General features: G+C 39.5%; 1 long non-coding RNA gene across 2 annotated transcripts in view; it reads right to left on the bottom strand.

The window, feature by feature from the left end:
- LOC120755192 (uncharacterized) overlaps positions 1-4,579 on the bottom strand; it is a 21,661-nt gene extending 17,082 nt beyond the window's left edge. The window contains exon 1 of one of the 2 annotated variants that reach the window (XR_005701671.2): positions 4,510-4,579. This is a non-coding gene — a long non-coding RNA (uncharacterized LOC120755192). The remainder of the gene's footprint in view (positions 1-4,509) is intronic. The other variant, XR_005701676.2, reaches the window with a different exon arrangement.
- Positions 4,580-18,925: the final 14,346 nt, after the last annotated feature.

The following is an 18,925-nucleotide window of genomic DNA, read 5'->3' as shown; positions in this document are numbered from 1 at the left end:
CAAGCTGCCTGGTTTCTTATTCCATACCTCTCTGCAAGAGTTTACAGGCTTCATATATAAATTACAATTCCCCTTTATTAATCTAATTGATCGTTTAGTTCCAAATGCATATGCAAGATCTTTTGAAACCTTTTAGACCCCTGTGGTTCAATATCAATCTCAAAATATTAAAAGCATCTTGTGGAAAATTAGAAAGCAGATGAGACTCTTTGGGACTGGAGATGCTGTAGAAGCTGAAACTTTTAAAGCAGCATTGACACAATTATTGAATGCTGTCATTGCTCAAAAGGGCTTTTTATTTTATTGGTTCTTCTGTAATTGTTTTGTATTTTTACTCTATCTGTGCTGTGCAGCTGCCAGGAATTCAACTTTAATGAGCAGCAATGTTTAGCTGCAATCAAACAAAGCCCTACACCTTGAGGTTTTGTTCCATTCTTCTTTCTCACGTTCATTTACCAGGCCCAGATATTTTGTTGCGCAAAATTTACAGGATGTTTTAGGTTGGAAGGGACCTTCAAGCCCATTCAGTTCCAGCCCCTTGCCATGGGCAGGCACAACTTCCACTAGAATAGGTTGCTCCAAGCCCTATAAAACCTGGCCCTGAACAGTTCCAGGGACGGAAAACTCGGATGAGATCATTTTTCTCATCTAAGAACAAAAAATTTTGGAAGTACAGGTTCTCATTTCCAATTGATGGGAAAAAAAAAAAAAAACCAAAAAAAACCCAACCACTTGAAAAATGGAACTTTCAAAAATGGAATGCAGCTCTTTCCACATGGATCATTTTACTAACTTCTATTTGCTTAAACACCCTTTCCCCTAGATCTGATGTATTTCAGAGAAGGAGTATTTCCCATGGTGATTCTGGAGTTTTTGGGAAGCCAAAAAAGAGACAGCTTCATTCAGGAACATACAGCATGCAGAGTCGTGACTGCAGGTGGCATGATTGTTCCAACTGAATTAATGTAACAAACACTGCAATTCTCACTCCTTGCAACGACAGAGACTGTTTCCTCAAAAAAGAACCTAAAAGAAAAATATTCCTCTCCTTTTCTTAATTCTCATTAAAGCACATACTGGAAAAGAGTTGAAAGGAGTCAAAACAACCAAACTGCCCTTTTTCAGAGAGAAAAAAAATAAACCTTGACTGGTACCACCAGAGTAAGAAATGGTTCTTGAATTCAAAACACCTCTGTAGAGTCTTCCTGAAATATTCACTGTTGTGAAATTTAAACTCTTTGTGGAGCACCTTGAAAAGCAAAGGCTTTTGAGAAAAAGGGGGTAACAGTCTAATTGGGCTCATTTAAAACTTTCAGTCAAATTTAGAGGCAGATTTTAAATATTTAAACTCTTTCGGTGGAGCGATGTAGCTTAAAATACAAAGCATAACATACATAAAATATTGTGAGTTATTAGGAAATGGAAGCAAAATAAGTCTAGAAGCAACATTTTTTCCTTAACCCTTTGCTTAAATATTTCCATGGTGACCATAGTTAAAAAAAAAAATCACCACAAAATCTAATCAGGGGAATCTCAACAAAAGTTCTCAAATAAGAATTATAAAAAAATAAAACTACACATCCTATTTGTTGCATTTCACCCAGGCTCTTTAATAATTTTTTTTGTATATGACTGTATCCAAACCAGGTTTAGTTTAAAAGCGGGGAACATTGGGCAAGGGACCCCAGTGAGTCCAATGAAAAGGAATAATGAAAGAACTCCTGGCCAGGAGCAGGAAAAGTCACTCAGGTGAGTATTATGGGTACTAATAAGTAGTAATAGGAGGGTAAGTAAATCAAAATAAAGAAATTGAGAAAGGCAAAGAAAAAATATTTAGAAATACTCAAACAATGCAGAGATTAAAGTAAATAATGAGACTCTACATCATTTATTTGAACATTTTCTTTACTACTTTTCCCAAAACTATTTCTTGTTTTAGGGAACTTAGTCATGCAACTAAATCTGCCTCTTTCTTTGTAACTCCCTGAGCGTGGAAACGGCTTACACAAATCTAATCCTCCATCTCCAGGCTCTCCAAAAAAAGCTGCCATGAAACCTGTCACTCTTCATTCCTCAGATATGGAGATTCTCCAGTAAAAAGTAAGACTCATAGAGATAGAGAAGAACTGGGAATATTCACCAGCAGATGAGCTGGAAGATGGAAAATGCAAGGATCAGCAGGAAAACATTTCTGTGAAGGCCAGAACTGTCTGTCTTTATCTAATTTAGAGTTAGTCTGAGAAAAGGAAAAGGCTACCTGATCACACAGTCCTAATTCAGCTGGAGAAAAACAGTCAAAGGAAAATCATCAGCCTGGCACAATTGTAAAGGGAAATAAATAAGAATGTTTTGATACATGTAAAATACAACTTACAAGTCTACTCATCTCAATGTAAAACTGCATAAAAGACAAACTGTAATCTTTTGAGAAATCTATATTTTAGGACTCTGATTTTACCAGTTCTCTGCTGTAGTTCAATAAAGAATTATATGGATGAAAAATATTTAGTGTGAACTTTTTTCACCAATCACAATGCTTTCCAACCCACACTCAAAATCTCTTCCTTCCTCACACCTGAGATCTACATCTTCTCCCCATTCTCTGATGTAATATTGGTCTTTACTTACAGAACCATTAAGCTTGGAAAAGGTCTCCAAGACTAAGTTTGACTGCTAAACAGCAGAACCATGCCTGGATTTTCCGCCTTCCACATTCACTGGCCACAGCAGCTGTGGTTTCATTAGCTTCACCCTGTTAATTGGCAGCTGCTCTGCTCACTTGACTCTGAGTTGTCTCAGCCATTTTTCAGCCCACCCCCATAACACACCTAATACAGCCCATTTTTTTTTTTTTTCCCATTTGAGGCCTCCTGCCCAGAAAAGTCCACCAAGACTCCCTTGTCTTCCCAGTCCACAGGTGAGCAGCAGCAGAGGCTGTTGCTTCATCAGAGATTCATAAACCACTGACGACAGCTCCCCCTCAAAGCTCCTTGCAGGGAGTTTGGATAAAACCACAACTGGATAACAAGATAAACATTCCCAATAAATCCTGACTCAGTGTCCCTCCGCAGCAAGCCACAGCACCACTCACCAGGAAATTAATAATGAAAGGGTAAGATAGATGCAATTTGACCACCTGAGAGTGTAAAGATGCCAGGAGCTGCTCATAAATTTGCTTTTCCTCCCGTACAATCTCACAAGGAGAGGTGCAGACACGCTCATCTCCTGTACTCCAGCCTTCCTTTGGGATCAAGACATTGCCTGCAAACCTGGATCTCCACCTTGCTCTCGGTATCTCCAGCCAACTGCAATCAGAGAAGACTCATATTCTTCCATTTGCTCCTACTTGTCAACATTATGATCTAAGCAAAGGTCATAACGCTCCAATATCCAAAAATCCAGCTAATTGATTCCCTCTGGGTATCAAATCCCCACAGCACTGCAGTTATTGCTGCATCAATCATATTGCTGTTCATACCAAAGAATTAGAGGCATGTCCAAAACCCTGACATCTCTTACTCCTCCTGTCCTCAGATTCTCCTCCGGCCATTTCCAAGCACACCAATTTTCTCGATAACACATCTGAAATTCAATTTCCCTCATCGGATTTGATTGTGCCTATAAATCTGAGCTTGGCCTGTGATCCCCAAAAAATTCCAGCTTCCAAATTCCTCCCGAAATTCCTGCCAAACTCTGATACTGTATCCACATCCTAACAAAACACCGCCTTGCCACCTGTTTGGGGATTAGAGCACCCAAGAACCACTGATAACTCACATCAAATATTTTTACATCATTCCCATTTTCGGTGCCCATACATAACATTTCTACAACTTTAATTTCACATCCAAATACATCAACTTTAATCCTTTTTTCCCAGAGGGACTAACAAAGGTATGAGATTCCCAAACGTAGGAGTTTGGGGTTTTTTCAGCAAATAAAAAATCCATTCAAATAATGAGGTGCTTTCAACACAGAGCCTCAGAGCTGGTTACCTGCCCAAGGAACTGCTGAAAGTTTGCTACTCACAAAAAAATCACTAAAGCACAAAGAAAATGAAGTCCTTTAGCATTATCTTAGACCTGAAAAAAATGGCATTGAATGGGGCTATACATTCAAATATAAACCAGGATCAATACAGTAATTTTGCTGATGAATTTCTGTGCTCAAATATAACACTAATAAACTCTCACTGAGTCTGAGAGATGGAGTCCCGTGGGTGGAGAGCTGCATCTTCAGCAATGGTGAGTTGAAGGGCCCAGCCTCTCCCTTCAGCAGTTCCTTCCATTGATTTTCTTCTACTTAGAGATATTTGTTCTCACTCATAAGGTGACTTTATTTCTAATGCCACATTATTACTAAGAACTGTCCCACTAAAAGGAAAATACTGAAAACCCAAGCTCTACCAAGGGACCAGACACAGCCAGGGAGACAGGAGTTACCTTGGGAATACATGTGGCAGTCCTGACCTCCCACAAGACACAAAAATTGAAGATATCAGCATCCTACCTGGGAGATTTTCAGCAGCTTGAGTAGAAAGAGGAGGACCAGTTACCCATAAGCCCTTTATAGAGCCCAGGGGAAGGATTAAATAAATGGTAAAATATGGTTGAAATGGCAACTAAGTCATCACAGCTGGGAAAACAAAATCTTTTGTCCTCAGAGTTGACCAATTTAGGCTGAGGTCAAAGGTGCCCAATCCACAGACAGGGAGAGCACCTGTTTGGGGCTAATGCCTGTGGTTTTTTTCATGTCTTTTACACCTACACCTGTCTTTCAGCTGTTTGTAAAGATGAGGAAAAAAATTGTTGCAGATTTTTTTTTTTTCCCTGAGAAAAATCTGAGCCAATCAAACATGGAATTTTGAAAATTGAATGCTTTCTAATCACCTGGTATAAAGCATGTCAAAGAACTTTCTCTGACTAATTAGAGGTGCTCTTCAAGATGGGATTGTGCTTCCTTACCCTGAGCACAGCAATAGCATCAATAAATAACATTAATTGTGGGGTGCATCCAACTCCAGCTATTTTATTGCTGAGGAACTCAAACAACAAAAAAAAAAATGCCAGAACATCTATCAAAGAGAAAGGCACACAAGTTCACCGAACCATCCTGTGTGCATTTATCTAAAATAAAAATTGTATGTAAATGTGTATGCAAATTAGGTGTGGCCCTCCAGCTCCTGGAAAGTCGCCAGAAAAGCCTTCGGTGTTGCAAAGTTGAGCATCCTATCTACCATATGGTGGTACCTATCAATCTCGGGAGGGAAAAGATACCAGATCCTCATACAGATGGCACCCATGGCAGTACCTGTAAAAAGTTTGGGGATTTAGCGATGAAAATGAGGGCGTTTTTGATGTTACAGAAAACACTTGGTGTTCTAAGCAGAGTTTAATAATTAATATTACAGCGATGTGATATAAAAAGTATTAGTAAGCTATAGGCAACCTAAAATTCTTCTAGGAGGATTTATTAACCACTGATAGAAAATTAAAATATTCCCACAGACATTTTTTTTTTTATGAGCGGGTGCATTTAACATGTACCCCTGGGACAGAATAGGTTCAATGACCTCGTAGAAACATAGAACAATTTGGGTGGAAAGGAACCTTAAAGCTCATGGGCAGGGATACCTTCCAGCATCCCAGGGTGCTCCAAGCCCTTTCCAGTCTAGCCTGGGACATTTACAGGGATGGAGCAGCCACAACATCTCTGGGGACCCTGTGACAGGGCCTCCCCACATATCACCACCCTCACAGGGAAGAATTTTTTCCTAAATTGAATCTTGAATCTGAATCCCGCTCTCAGTGTGAGCTCATTGCTCCTGGTCCTGTCACGATAGCTCCTGGTGAAGAGTCACTCTTGACTTCCTTGTAGGTTTGTTTCCACACAACTACAAGACTCGAGTTAGATCAGATCTCCAGTGTCCCCTGCTGATCGCTCCTTGATTTTCATTAATAGTGCCAAGTCTTCAAATAAACAACTGGATTTTTTTCTGAGCAAAAAAACAATTTCTGAAGCATTTATTGGCTTCAGCATCATGGTTTCTGTGATTGGGCTCTCTCTGCCCCACACTATGATTGAGGAACGTGCCCCCAGCAGCACCACAGGACCTAGAAAATCATTGAGACCTGGTTTTGCACGTGGTTGCTGCAAAGTATCTCAACTTTTCTCAGTAGTTTGGGGGCTTTCACTCCTCTGAAATAGAGTTTGGAGAGACGGTTTTCGCTTTTGCTACTGAGCACTCATGCCAAAGAACATTCCTGTTCTCCCATGCATACCATTAGCACAGTGTACATCTGAAATAAAAATGTATTTATATATCTCAGAATGTGAAGTGACGTGTAATTAGGAGTTTAGACAAGAAATTATCGCAGGAGAAACAGGGCCTGGGAGTTGTATCATCTGTCGGGCGCAGCGCTCCGCGAGGGAGCTGCAGGAACGCAGCGCGGCACTTTCCCTATTTATAAAGCACCGAGAATTTCTCCTCTTGGCTGCAAGGCCCACTCAGCCAAGCTGAGCTGTGGGAATATTTCATAATGAACCACTCATTTGCAAGATTTTGACTCTTTGTCTGTTTACACGCTGCCGGTTAATGGCGGGGTATTTATTCCCGTGGTTTCTGCTCCAGCGAACCGCGCGCTGGAGCCGGTGGGAGTTGCCCTTGCTCTGGGCAGAGCACGGATCTTATGATTTGGCCCAGTGGGAGATGAGGGTGCCCAGAAAGGCTGGAGTCCCAGGAAAGGAAAACAGTTAACGTTGCGTTGACAATGTGCCTGAGTTTGATACATTGCCGAACAAGATGTATAGATTTTGTGTAGTGTTGCCCGTAATCAACCTACTGTGGCATAATTAAGGGACTGGTTTAGTTTAGATATAAGAAATGAACTCGCCTTCTCAAATGCAAAACTGGTCAAAGGGGTTGGTTGGTTTTTTGGTTTTTTTTTTATTTTATTTTATTTTACTCTAGTTTATTTTCTTGCGAGTGAAGAGAACATTTGTAATTTCTGTTCTTTCTGTTGTAAATTGTGCGGCGCCGAAAGTTAAAAAATATCTGGCAAGCACACATTGCATATTGCACTCCCCATGATTAGTACAGGTCCATTGGTGGAACGAAATCAGCTCAAACAATGGGTAGAAATAAATCATTACTGGGTACACGAGATCTGAGATGGAAAAGGCACTAATGGTTGTTAAATGAGGTATATTGCATAGAAGGATTATATTTTGAATGGTGTTAAAATTGCTTTGGGAGTGACTATTCTGACTAATATTATTATTTGTGTACTTGAACTCTGACGTGATGGGATTGTACTCCTGTAAAGAGTTCATGAGGACTAGAAATAGATTATCAATGTGGGTTGGTTTTTTTTTTTCTTTTACATTCTGAACAACAAGATGATAAACCACAGTTACAGTGTATGAACTGCGGCTTTATCTACTCTTTCTGAGCCAGAAATGTTCTTAGGTGTTTTTTTCATAAAAGCATGTTTTTGTGTCAATGACAAAGGACTTCAGAAAAATTTATTTATCCCCAAACATAAGACAACTGTGTCACAGATCAAGCTGGGATTTGGGGAGAGAGAAAGATCTTCCAAGTCACAATGTAAATATCTACTAAATACTCACAAATCCAAGCTGGTTGGGTAGTGACGCAAAATCTTCATCACAGATACATGAAGCTACAGAAGTTGGATTTCGATGATCCTCGTGGATGCCTCCCAGCTCAGGATATTCTCCGAGTCTACCATTCTGCAGGTCTGTTTTAATGATGTTTTCCAGTAAATCCCGGCCATTGTGTGCGGGACACAATCCCAACCTCTGGCTCTTGCCATCAGTGACACATTCTTGCCTCTCCAGGGGCTCCTGGCACACAACTCCATCCAGAAGATGTTGCAGGGGATATCACTCACTTCCTCTCCTGTCTCTTCTTCCTGCTGTTATTTGGGAAAGGATTTTTTTCCACTCTTACCTTTCCAGTTGAGAAATTATTTCTAAAACGTGATGCTTTTCTCGGCTGTAAGCCTCAGTTTTGGTACTGTGCCATTGTTGAAGGCAAGCTGGCAGACTGTCAGATTGTTTTCAGTAAGTTATACCGGATTCAAAGTTAAAATGGGACCATTTATCCATGTTTGTATTTCTGGGATCATGGTTTGTAGAAACAATTCGTTCCAGAAATGAAACTTTTGTTATCGTTTTCAGAGGAACGTTTGGCAGGATAGGCTCATGAACTACATTAAAAAAAAAAAAAAAAAAGCTGAAGAAACCCTACTGTGCCATTTAAATTCACCCATCTCTGAGTCTCTGAGTTATCAATAACTACAGTGAATGCTGCCCTCAAACTTTGATAAAATAAACCTTTTTCTTTGAGATCTACCTCCTCTGTTAGTACAGCTTCTCTCACACACAGGTACCAGTGAAGATGGCCTGAAATGTTCATATGGTTTAAATCTTTTTTGAATACCAATAGTAGGGGGAGGATATAGAATCAGGCTGAGGCTGAGTTAATGTTTGATGGATCCACCCTGAATGAGGGCACCCAGCAGCTCTGAAAGGCTTCAATTGGAGTATTAATACAGGGGAAAGGATGTAATTTATCTCAGATCACAGGCCGTAAAATCACTCAGAATTCAAACTTGCCTGCAAACAAGGTCTTTTTTATTTGCCTATCAGCTAAAAGACGTTGTTTTGTTGTCTCCCCCCCTCTCCCCTAGTAGAGTGGATGAAGTTTTTCTCTAATTACTAATACATTTCACACAAAAGAAATAAAAATTCTGGGAAGTAATCTAATCACAAATTCAGATCTCATCTGATAAAACGGACCGCAAGAAGGAGATTTTTTCCAATATTTGTTTGAAATTAAATGTGTTTCAGAAATGATGCAGTTTGTTTTGACGCTTTCAAAGCGGAGCAGCTGGGGGTTCATTTTTGAAGTGAAAATTGAAAATAAACTGATCCAGAGTAGATTAAAATATTAAAAAATTCAAAATTAATCTAAACACTTCACCTTGGTCAGCTATATCAGCTGAGTTCAGATTCTAATAAGAAAAAAACATTCTTAACAATTTTTACCGATCCTTTTTTTTCCTCTCTTGTACTCTATTGATTCTTATTTAAATTGAACCTTCTCAGGTTTCTGCTATTTTTTGTAGTCTCACCTGAAACAGAACAAATTAATTATTTTCCCAGCTCTATCATGGATTAATGAGCTCATAAATGAATAAACTGCAGTAAGTCCACAGACTGTCTCTCTTTTTTCTTTTGGCCAAATTTCACAACTTCACCTGTTAATAATCTATATTAAAGGTGTTATATATTTGGTTTCTTTTGGACTAGAACATTTTATTCCCATTTAAAGTTTTCTGGAATTTCAATGCTAGCCTTGCCTGATATCCTGAAAATATTCAGGACAAGCTTCAAAGTCTGTTAACTTTCTTTTGATGCAATATTTACACCAGAAAAAATGTCAATTTTCCCTTGCACTGGAGGCTCTGTCACGTAATTTTGAACATTGATAGAAAAAGGAGATGATTTTAGAGAGCAGTTTTATGTCATTGTTTCTCATCAGTTGTATTTCCCTGCAATCTAATGCAATCAACAAAATTTGAAAAGTTGCTTTCAATATTATGTAGCACCCTGTAATTTTTAACATAAACCTTTCTGGACCCAGGATAATTTCTAATATATCCCACCACTAACCCTTCCAGCTGCTACAGGATCTGTTGATTGCTGGTGTGCCGCACTTTGTTTCATGTGTTTTAACCAATTTTAAATCCATTAAACTCAACTTTCCACTTATTCTGTGGCTCCACATCTTAACATTAACCTCTTCAAGGAAACCCTGTCAAAGGATGTCTGAAAATGTAAGTATAGGATGTCTGTTGCATTGCCTTGTCTCTCCTGGCAGAAATAATAACAATAAAGGATTCCAGTAGATCTGCCAGACCTGAGGACTTTCCCTCCCCCCAGAATTGAATTTGCTTTCTCTAATCAGGCAGAGCTTGTCCCAGTGTACCTTTCATTTGATCCCTTAAAATATTAACTAGGACATTCTCCACAGTTTATGCCAGTGAAATGTTCTTTCCCCATATGTCCCTGGACCATTTTTAAATAATTCCTTTATTAAATTTCAACAGCCTGCAAGGATCTGAAATTTCTAATAGAGTCTCCAATTTCCCTCCATGCTTCCTTTGGCTCTCTTGGATACATTTTGTTTGATTATGATGTTTACCAATATTTTTTAAAGCCTCTAATCTTCTGATAGCTGATTTGAGTGATATCTGGATGCTTTCTAATTCCTCATTTTCAAGCTCTGAAATCTGGTGTCAGATCTATTCAAAGGGAAGAAATTGTCTCAGGTAATATGACTTTTTTTGTTTCTCCTCTTAACTGTTTCTGAGAATGCTCTTGGTCTTTAGTAATGCAACAATTACTGTCAATCTTGATAAGATTTAAGACATTTTGCAGAATATTTTTAGTCTAAATCTGATTTTGTGTGCCTACACCATGGGTTTAGGGTGATGCTCACTGACCTTGCTGGAGTAGAGGTTCTGCCAGCTCTTCCACCTTAAACCAGTGCTGCTGTTGTAACTCAGCTGTGAAAACCAGCCACAGGCTAAAATAAGGCACTGAAAGTTCCCTCCAAAGACTTTTTGTTTGGGGTTTTTAAGGGTTTACATTCAAAACAAGGAGGCTTTTTTTAGCACATGCTTAATTTGAAAAGAATAATAACAACAACAACAAAAAAAATACTTCATAAAGGACTTTTGCAGACTATTTGTCCATAATATGGACGAGACTCAGTGTGTGTGTGTGTGTGCATGCATATTTTTAAATTATTAACTGCAATGGGAAATTAATAAAAACAAGAAATTGGCAGAAGTATTTCATTTTCAAAGAACAGTTTAACAAGGATGGATTTTTTTTTTTTTTTTTTAGAGACCAAACAGCCTGAGAACACTAGAGCCAGGACCCAAGAATCACCAGACTCATCTCATGCATGGGTTGAACAATGGTGTGAGGACAATGATATCTTCAGCTGCTGCATCCTACAATGTCCGAAATCCCTCTACAGGCTGCATCCCATAGAAGGGACAAACAACCCAGGCTTGGACAAAAGTCATGCATCTGAATTTTACATCATGGTCCAAAGGAAATTTCATCCATTGTGGGTGCTTTCCGTGACTTTCCTAAGATATGAGGCAATTTTTCCACCTCAGACATCTACTTTTAGATTATTGATAATGTATTTACATAACAATGACAAAAAGTGAGACAGGAACAAAATGATTTATGGTTAACAAGTGGAAGAATTCCAGGTCAGGTTGGATGGGGCTTAGATCATCCTCTGGTGGAAGGTGTCCCTTCCCATGGCAGGGGGCAAAATGAGATGAGCCTCAAGGTTTTTTCCAACACAAACCACTCTGTGATTCTCGGATTTATTTTTTTTTAATTGCTTTTTTGTAAAGCACTCCAGAAAATTAAATCCATTCTTTTATCTCCATGTGCTTGTCATGTCTTCCCTGGTGCCACGAGCTCTGAACAACAAACTTCATGGAACAAAAAGACCCAAGTCTTACTGAGACTTTCACAGCAGGCAACAACATGCTCTGAATTCAAAACGCAATTATGCAGCAGATTTAGGGGATCAGACCTCAGGAAAAACATCATCACCTGACCCCTTATCTACAGCACCCCAAAATTTAGGGCAGCTTCTGAGAAAGGGGAAAAACCTGATGTCTCCATGAAAGAATCTGAGTGCTGGGACTGGGCCTCTCAGACCTCCTTCCTGAGCTTTCCACATCAAATAAAGAACATTTATTAGGTGAGGGAGTTTGTTTAACAATCAGGTTACATTCACCCGCGGTCACCTGGGAAACATAGGTTGCAGCCCTTGATATAATAAATCATTATCAGGATTTTGCACACATTGGAACACATGGGATGCTTTGCCCCATGCTGTGTTTTATACTGAAAGACCTGAGCAGTTTGCATCTGGATCTAAATTGCCTGTAGGGCTTTTTTTGGAATATTTGTAACTGCTGTTTCAAAGCATCTCTGGCACGCAGCTCTCTCATGAGCTGCTTGGGCAGCATCGAGATTTGCTTCCAAGCTGTTTAAAGGGTATGGTTTTATGAATGAGGACAAATAATATTAATATAGAAAGAAGACACAGATATAAGGATTTATCTGAAAACTGGAGGTGGTGCCACCGTGATTCAATCATTCAAACCCGAACATCACACATTAGGTAGAACCAGATTTATATTAAAACCAAACAAGTATTAATCTAATTCATGCTGCAATGTAAATTTCTTAAAACAACCTAAAAACCCATCAAATCTCAATAAATGTTGGTCATTTGAAATTTTAGGAAAAGACTAAATACATTCTTTAAAATATAGAGTAGACATGGCTGTCACTTGCTGGGTGAATTTGGTCGAATAACCCTTCATCTCACAAGTTGTTTAATTTGAAATAAAGGGTTCAATGAAAAATGATAAAGAATAAGGGTTTTGATAAATAATAATAAAGACTGACAGACAAGTTTGTATTCATTACATATTTAGAGTTAGTTTATAACATTGGGAGGATTTGGTTTATTCTTTTACCTGGTCAACCAGGAATTATTACCATAAGGACATTCATACTGTGTATTTTGAAAATGTGCTGGATTCTATCATTTTTTTTGACACCCACTTCAAGTTTAGCCACAACATTTTTCTGTTCTAAGAAGAAACGCATCACACAACAGTGCTTTCAGAGAAATTTCAAGTAATAAAAATTGTGCTCTTTAAAAAGTGACCCAACAGCATCTGTGGAGGTCACAGGCATCTGCCAACTTACCCACCTAAATGATATAAATTTACACATTGGAAAAGTCCAAACACTTGAGAGCAAATCTGTTGTTGCTGCAACACTGGGACCTGTTGTTAATAGGTATGACAAAGCAGTAATAGCATCCCAGCATTTTTTTGTATTTCCACTTCAAACAGCAAATCCGACTGAATTTACCTAATACTTCAATAATCCAATTATAACACTTTACCAGCAGAAATCATCGGCGCATAAGCCTCGGAGTCAGTTAAATGAGGGCTGTGTTGAGCTGCTCACCCAAGATGCATCGCAAACTCTGGTGAAGGAGTTCTGCAGGGATCGTCAGGCTCAGCTTATGTGAAAGGAAAGTCCTCACTTCAAACACAGGGCGGCCAAGCTGGTGGCAAATCCATGCTAACCACGCAGTGAGGATGAGGGCAAGACACCAACCGACATGGGAAATCTCCCGGCCTTCAAATCAAACCAGAACACAACCAAATTCTCAGCCTATGCCTCGACAGGAAGGGCACATTTTGGCGTAGCCACTGGAAACCGCTAATTTATCGATGAAAGCACATTTGTACAAAATACTGTGTGCTCTAAACACAAATTGCTGGTATTTTTCAATTCTGGAGGATTTAGTGCCCATAAGTGTCATTTCATTTCTCTTTTCACAGCCATATCACTTCCTTTTACTCCCTTACCCCATAAATCTGCGCCCAGTGATGGCGGCTCTTGCATATCAGTCTAACACCCTTTTCCCCACTGAATGCAGTATTTATTTAATGGATCAAGGGAACTATCCTTCAAACAGAATGAGATATTCTATTCACAGCTAGAACGTTAATATGTCAGTAAAGTTACTTGCCTTCAAAGTAGGAGAAAATAAATCTCGAAGGCTTGGATTCTTACAGGGCTGTTAATGAGCGATGATGGTGTGATTTCTCAAGGATTACGTGATCGAGTCAATTCCTTAAATTTAGACAAGAGTTTCAGTCCATATTTTAGTAATTTCAGCAGAAACACCATATGCTGCCCAGGGAAGTTGTTGGTGCCTCATCCCTGGAAGCCTTCAAGGGTTGGAGCAACCTGATTTAGTGGAAGCTGTCCCTGCCCATGGCAGGGGTGGAATGAGATGAGCTTTAAGGTCCCCTCCAATGCAAAACATTTCTAATTCTATAAGATTATGATTAAAAAAAATAACTTTCTGTGTGTCAAAATACACCCTGCTACTCAAGAAGAGCTTACAAATGTGCGATGACAAGAAAAACCTTGTGTCAGAGTCAGCCTTAAAAAGTAAAATTAAACCACAGATTAAATATTACCCATAGAATAAATACTCCTCTACTTCTACAAACTGATGCCTCTACCCAGATCTGAATTTTCTCAGAGGTTCAAGCCAATAATTGAGCTGGGTCCACCTCTTTTTTAAATTATTTTTGAGAAATGTATGGTTAAATATCAACTGCAATTAATAGTGTTTTTGAAGGATAGATTATTACTGTAATTTCTGCTGACATTTTGTGTGTGGTATGTTTCTCTTTACTAATTAAATACCGTGAACTGTTTTCTGAGGGTTAATACATTTCACAAAATTTCCAATTTATAAATAAGTCGAATTCAGGATATTTATTTGTAGTTATGTGGCAATGTAAATCAGAGATGGGATAAAAGAGGTAGACTGGACAAAAAGAAACATAGATTTTATCTACTCCATGTTTGGCAGTTGGCTGTGGAAAATATAATCCAGCCATAAATCTATGAACCAGCCCTGAATTTCTATTGCATTACTTTTAAAATAATTGCAGCATTTTCACATCCCCTAAAATGTGCCATAAATCCATTAAAATTATCCATATGTTATATATCCAGGAATGAATTAATTACTTTTCACTGCACTTTAAAACACAGATAAAGAAATTCTACCCAGAAAGTCAAAAATGCCTTCAATAGATGGTTTTCCATATGCATAATAAGGAATTATTGCACTGATTGTCTAAAAACTGAATTTATATGACAAATAGTTAAAAAAGGAATTTAAACTGATGCTTCTCTCTCTCAAAGACCGTTTTTGGGTGCTAATATGTGGGAGCAGATGGAGTACAAGTTACCTGTGCTGACCAACCTGGCTCAGGTTACACCTACTGAAAAGCCCAAATCTAGTGGTACTCATCTTCCAATAACAGGACTTTGATTAAATGCTTAAATGCAACTAAAATCCAATGTAAAAAAATATTTTTCTCATTTTTTAGGACAACAGCATAAGGAGTCTTACCTGCGTCAGCAAAGAAAACTGTCAGAGAAGAAAAGAAAGGAAATTAAAAAATTACTCAGGAACACACTTAGTTTCTTGTAGAAGCATGGGATTATTGAGGTTGGAGAAGACCTCCAAAACCACCCAGTCAAACCTTTGACCAGATAGCACCACACCCATTAAACTGTGCCACAAAGTACCACATCTTGGTTTTTTGAACACTTCCAGGGGTGTTGACTTCACCACTTTCCCCGGGAGCCTGTAGCACAAACTTTCTTAAACTCATTCGTTCTTTAAATGTCACGATATATTGGATATCCCTCTCCAATAGCATTTCAAATTATAAATAAATACGTAAAAAAAATTTAAAAATCAAACTCAAAATTAGAGCATGTCGTACAAGACATTTAGAACAAAATCAAGCCTGCATAGTCTGCATATCCTGTCTTTTTAACCACATATCCCTCCAGTTCCCACTGCCCCTTCCCTTGCCATTGAACAATTTTGCTGCACAAATTTTCTTAAAAAGAGGCCAAGTGCAACTCTGAATGAGCCTGGATTTTATCAGCTTGTCGTGCCAAGGTCCACGGCCACAGCCTCCCAAGAAGAGGCAAGCTCAGGGATGCAGGTCTAGGTGATCACTCACCCTCAAAGGGCACAAAAACATTGAGGAAAGGAGAGCAGAGCAGCTAAAAGCCGTAAGGTTTAGACACTGAATATCTGGAGGACAGCTGGAAAAGATTTAAGGAGTGTGTCACTCTCTCTCCAAGCAAGGGGTGCCAGCAGAAAACAAATGTAACCCTTTCTCTATATATGTATTTTTCGTGACAAAATCTGATTCTCAACTTGTGGATGTTTGCACTATTTAGACAGAAGAACCTAACTCTGAAAGGATATTCAAGAAGTGTTATGAAAAAGGAAGATTGATACTTCAGAAAAACAGAAAAGGACAAAGTGAAATCACAAAGGAGTAGGACTGATCCAAGACTAAGAGCCAACCCCTTTCCCAGTCCTGAGGATCCCACTAAATCTTGGATGTTGGTGAAATCATGACTGTGTCCCAAGAAAAACATTCCTAATTAATCCCTGCAAAGGGGTTAAATTTTGCAAAGGAAGCACCAAGGGACAGGGTGAAATGTGGAGGGTGAATATCCCTATGCTGATGTAAAGATTTGTTGTCAAGATTTTGGGGAATTTTAAATATAAAAAGAAAGGTCTGAGGTGAAAATGTTGCATTACAAAAAGGGCAAGATCTAAAGAATACAGAAACATGTATGCTGTGACAAACATCTCATGTAAAGGATAACCCAAACATACAAGATTTTAATGGATAACTGCTTGGGAAGAGATTTTAACTGGGCGTGAACAACTCACAATATGAATAAACAGCACAAGCAGCCTCAATACCTTTGAGAAATTATTTCAAAGAGCCAATGAACAGTTCAAGAGCAAAGAAACAAACCAGTGATGCGTGACATTTATTAATTCTGTGCCAAGTACCTACATCCATAAGGTGGTGAGCCATAGGCAGGGCCATAGACAGGAATTTTTTGGGCTGCCCAAAGCGGCCAGCACTTCTAATGTGCTTAAGATTGCACAAAGAAAGGCTTAGGCAGAGCCAATGTTAAAATATTGAAACCTTCAGCTACAGCTTAGGTGAATATCCAGCCTCATGTAAGTCGTGCCACAGCTTTACCCCAGATTTATATCTTAAACTGGGATTTTGGAAGCTGCTGATGGCCTGTGCACACCTTGCAGAGGAGACACCTCAAACTCCTTGAACACAGAGCCAGAACTTGGAGCAGAAACCACGTTTGTGGGATCAAAACAAAAGCACCTGGGTGAGAACATCTAACATCTCCACAAACTCCTTTACCCTGATGTATTTTCATCTCTACTAATGCTTTCACTGTGACAGGAACCCATGCAAGGTGCTCTGTGAGCAGATCCCGACATTACCACACAAATCCTTGGTTTTTCCCTATCTTGAGGCAATTTTCTTTAATGGTTTGTTTGAACAGTGCCAAACATTGCTGAGGTCTCCTTGGCTGGGACCTTTAGGAATTTTTTCAGCACAAAGAAACATGAACAAGTAGCTAACAGCAATCTGTCACACCTAAAATCCATCCAGCCATCACTCTGTGGTGCAGCCCTGCCTTTCATGTGGTTTGTTAAAAGTCTTGCACAGTGTGTGGGTGTTGCATAAGTAATAAACAATAATAACTGATATTTTTAATGCTTATAACAGTGACTAAACCACAAACATGCTGACTAATACTGCCTCACTGGCTGCCTCCACTGTCTGCTATCTAAATGCATTCATCTTGATTCTTTCTGAACCTGTTCTTTCTCATCTGAAAGAAGGCAGGGTCAAATTAGATATTAGGAAAAATTTTTCCCTGTGAGGGTGCTGAGGCCCAAAGGTTGTCCAGAGAAGCTGTGGCTGTCCCTGGATTCCTGGAAGCGTCCAAGACCAGGCTGGATGGGGCTTGGAGCAACCTGGGACAGTGGAAGATGTCCCTGCCATGACAGGGGTGGCACTGGGTGAGCTTTAAGTTCCCTTCCAGATCAAATAATTATGGAATTTTATGACTCTATGATGATTCTTACATGAGAAGTTACCAACCCAAGTGTAACACAGGAGAGACACTCCTACAAATGAAAAGGAATTTATATTAATGACATCTTCGTATGGACATGGATAGTTTACAACAGGACATTTTTTCCCAACCAGCCAAGCCTTTGCAGATGTGCTACCTCCACCTTCTCCTTCCAAAGATGTTTTATTTACCCAAGGAGTCAAACCCATCTTTTCACCTTAGAAAGCTAAGGGTCAGTCCAGGGATGGGCATGGAGGGTGATCTGATGATCTCAGAGGTCTTTTCCAAACCAGGCGGTCCTGTGATTCTGCAAAGACCAAGGCCAGGCAAAGGGGGAAAGTGGGAGAGCAATACATGAGGTACAGAAAGTTAAGGAAGATGAAATGTAGGAAATTTTACTCTACAGACAGGTAAAATATGAAATACCTCATCATTTTTCAATCTCTAAATATATTTCACGTGCTTGTGCTTTTACCCCGTCCTGTGTCATGTGCCTGCTATTTCTCAAGGAGCCAGGGGAGCTGCTCCTCTCCTCTTGTCCCTCCTGGGGCTGTCCTGGATGGAGGGTGAAGCAGGTGGGCTTCTGGATATGGACTCAGAGCACTGGAAGAAAAGCATATTGAGGGGGAAAAACAGGGGGAATTGAGGCGAAACAGTGAATTCTTTATACCAGTACAAGGATAATCCAGAGGTTTCCTTATTGGCCAGCAGCTCTGGCAATCAGAAAAGAGCAGGTGAGGTGGAGGGACTCACCTTTGACTCCTGAACGATTGACAGGTCCTAAAGGATCTGTCAGACATCTCTAAATCCACGCTGCACAGCGCCGGCCCTGGCGAGGCTGGAAGGAAAAACCATGATGTGATCTGACACCTCTCTTTATCGCGGGTGGAACCAGGCCCTGGATTTTTAATGCTAATGCTTTGGGACATTTAAAACCCACATGTGAGTCTTGGCTCTCTCCCTGCTGTTTACATGATAAAGTGACATTCTGATTCAGTCTATCTCATCAAATCCATGATTTCAGAAGTTCCTCTAAACATGTCTGCAACATCACACTAACTTTTCAATACCTCCATGTAAATACACGCCAGTAGCTTAGGGTTATTTTCTTCCTCTTGGAAAGAAGGTCAAAACGGCAATGCAAATATATTAGGGGAAAAAAAATGCATTCAAGTAACGTTACTTGTTTCTGGAGTCAAGATGCCAGTCCATCTTTAAATCACGCAGTTGAGTATTCAATTCACAAATACAATGA

This window comes from Hirundo rustica, chromosome 7 (genome assembly GCF_015227805.2).
Source record: "Hirundo rustica isolate bHirRus1 chromosome 7, bHirRus1.pri.v3, whole genome shotgun sequence".
Classification (NCBI taxonomy): domain Eukaryota; kingdom Metazoa; phylum Chordata; class Aves; order Passeriformes; family Hirundinidae; genus Hirundo; species Hirundo rustica.
The sequence above is the reverse complement of the archived record's forward strand: the minus strand, read 5'-3'. Positions and strand labels throughout refer to the sequence as shown.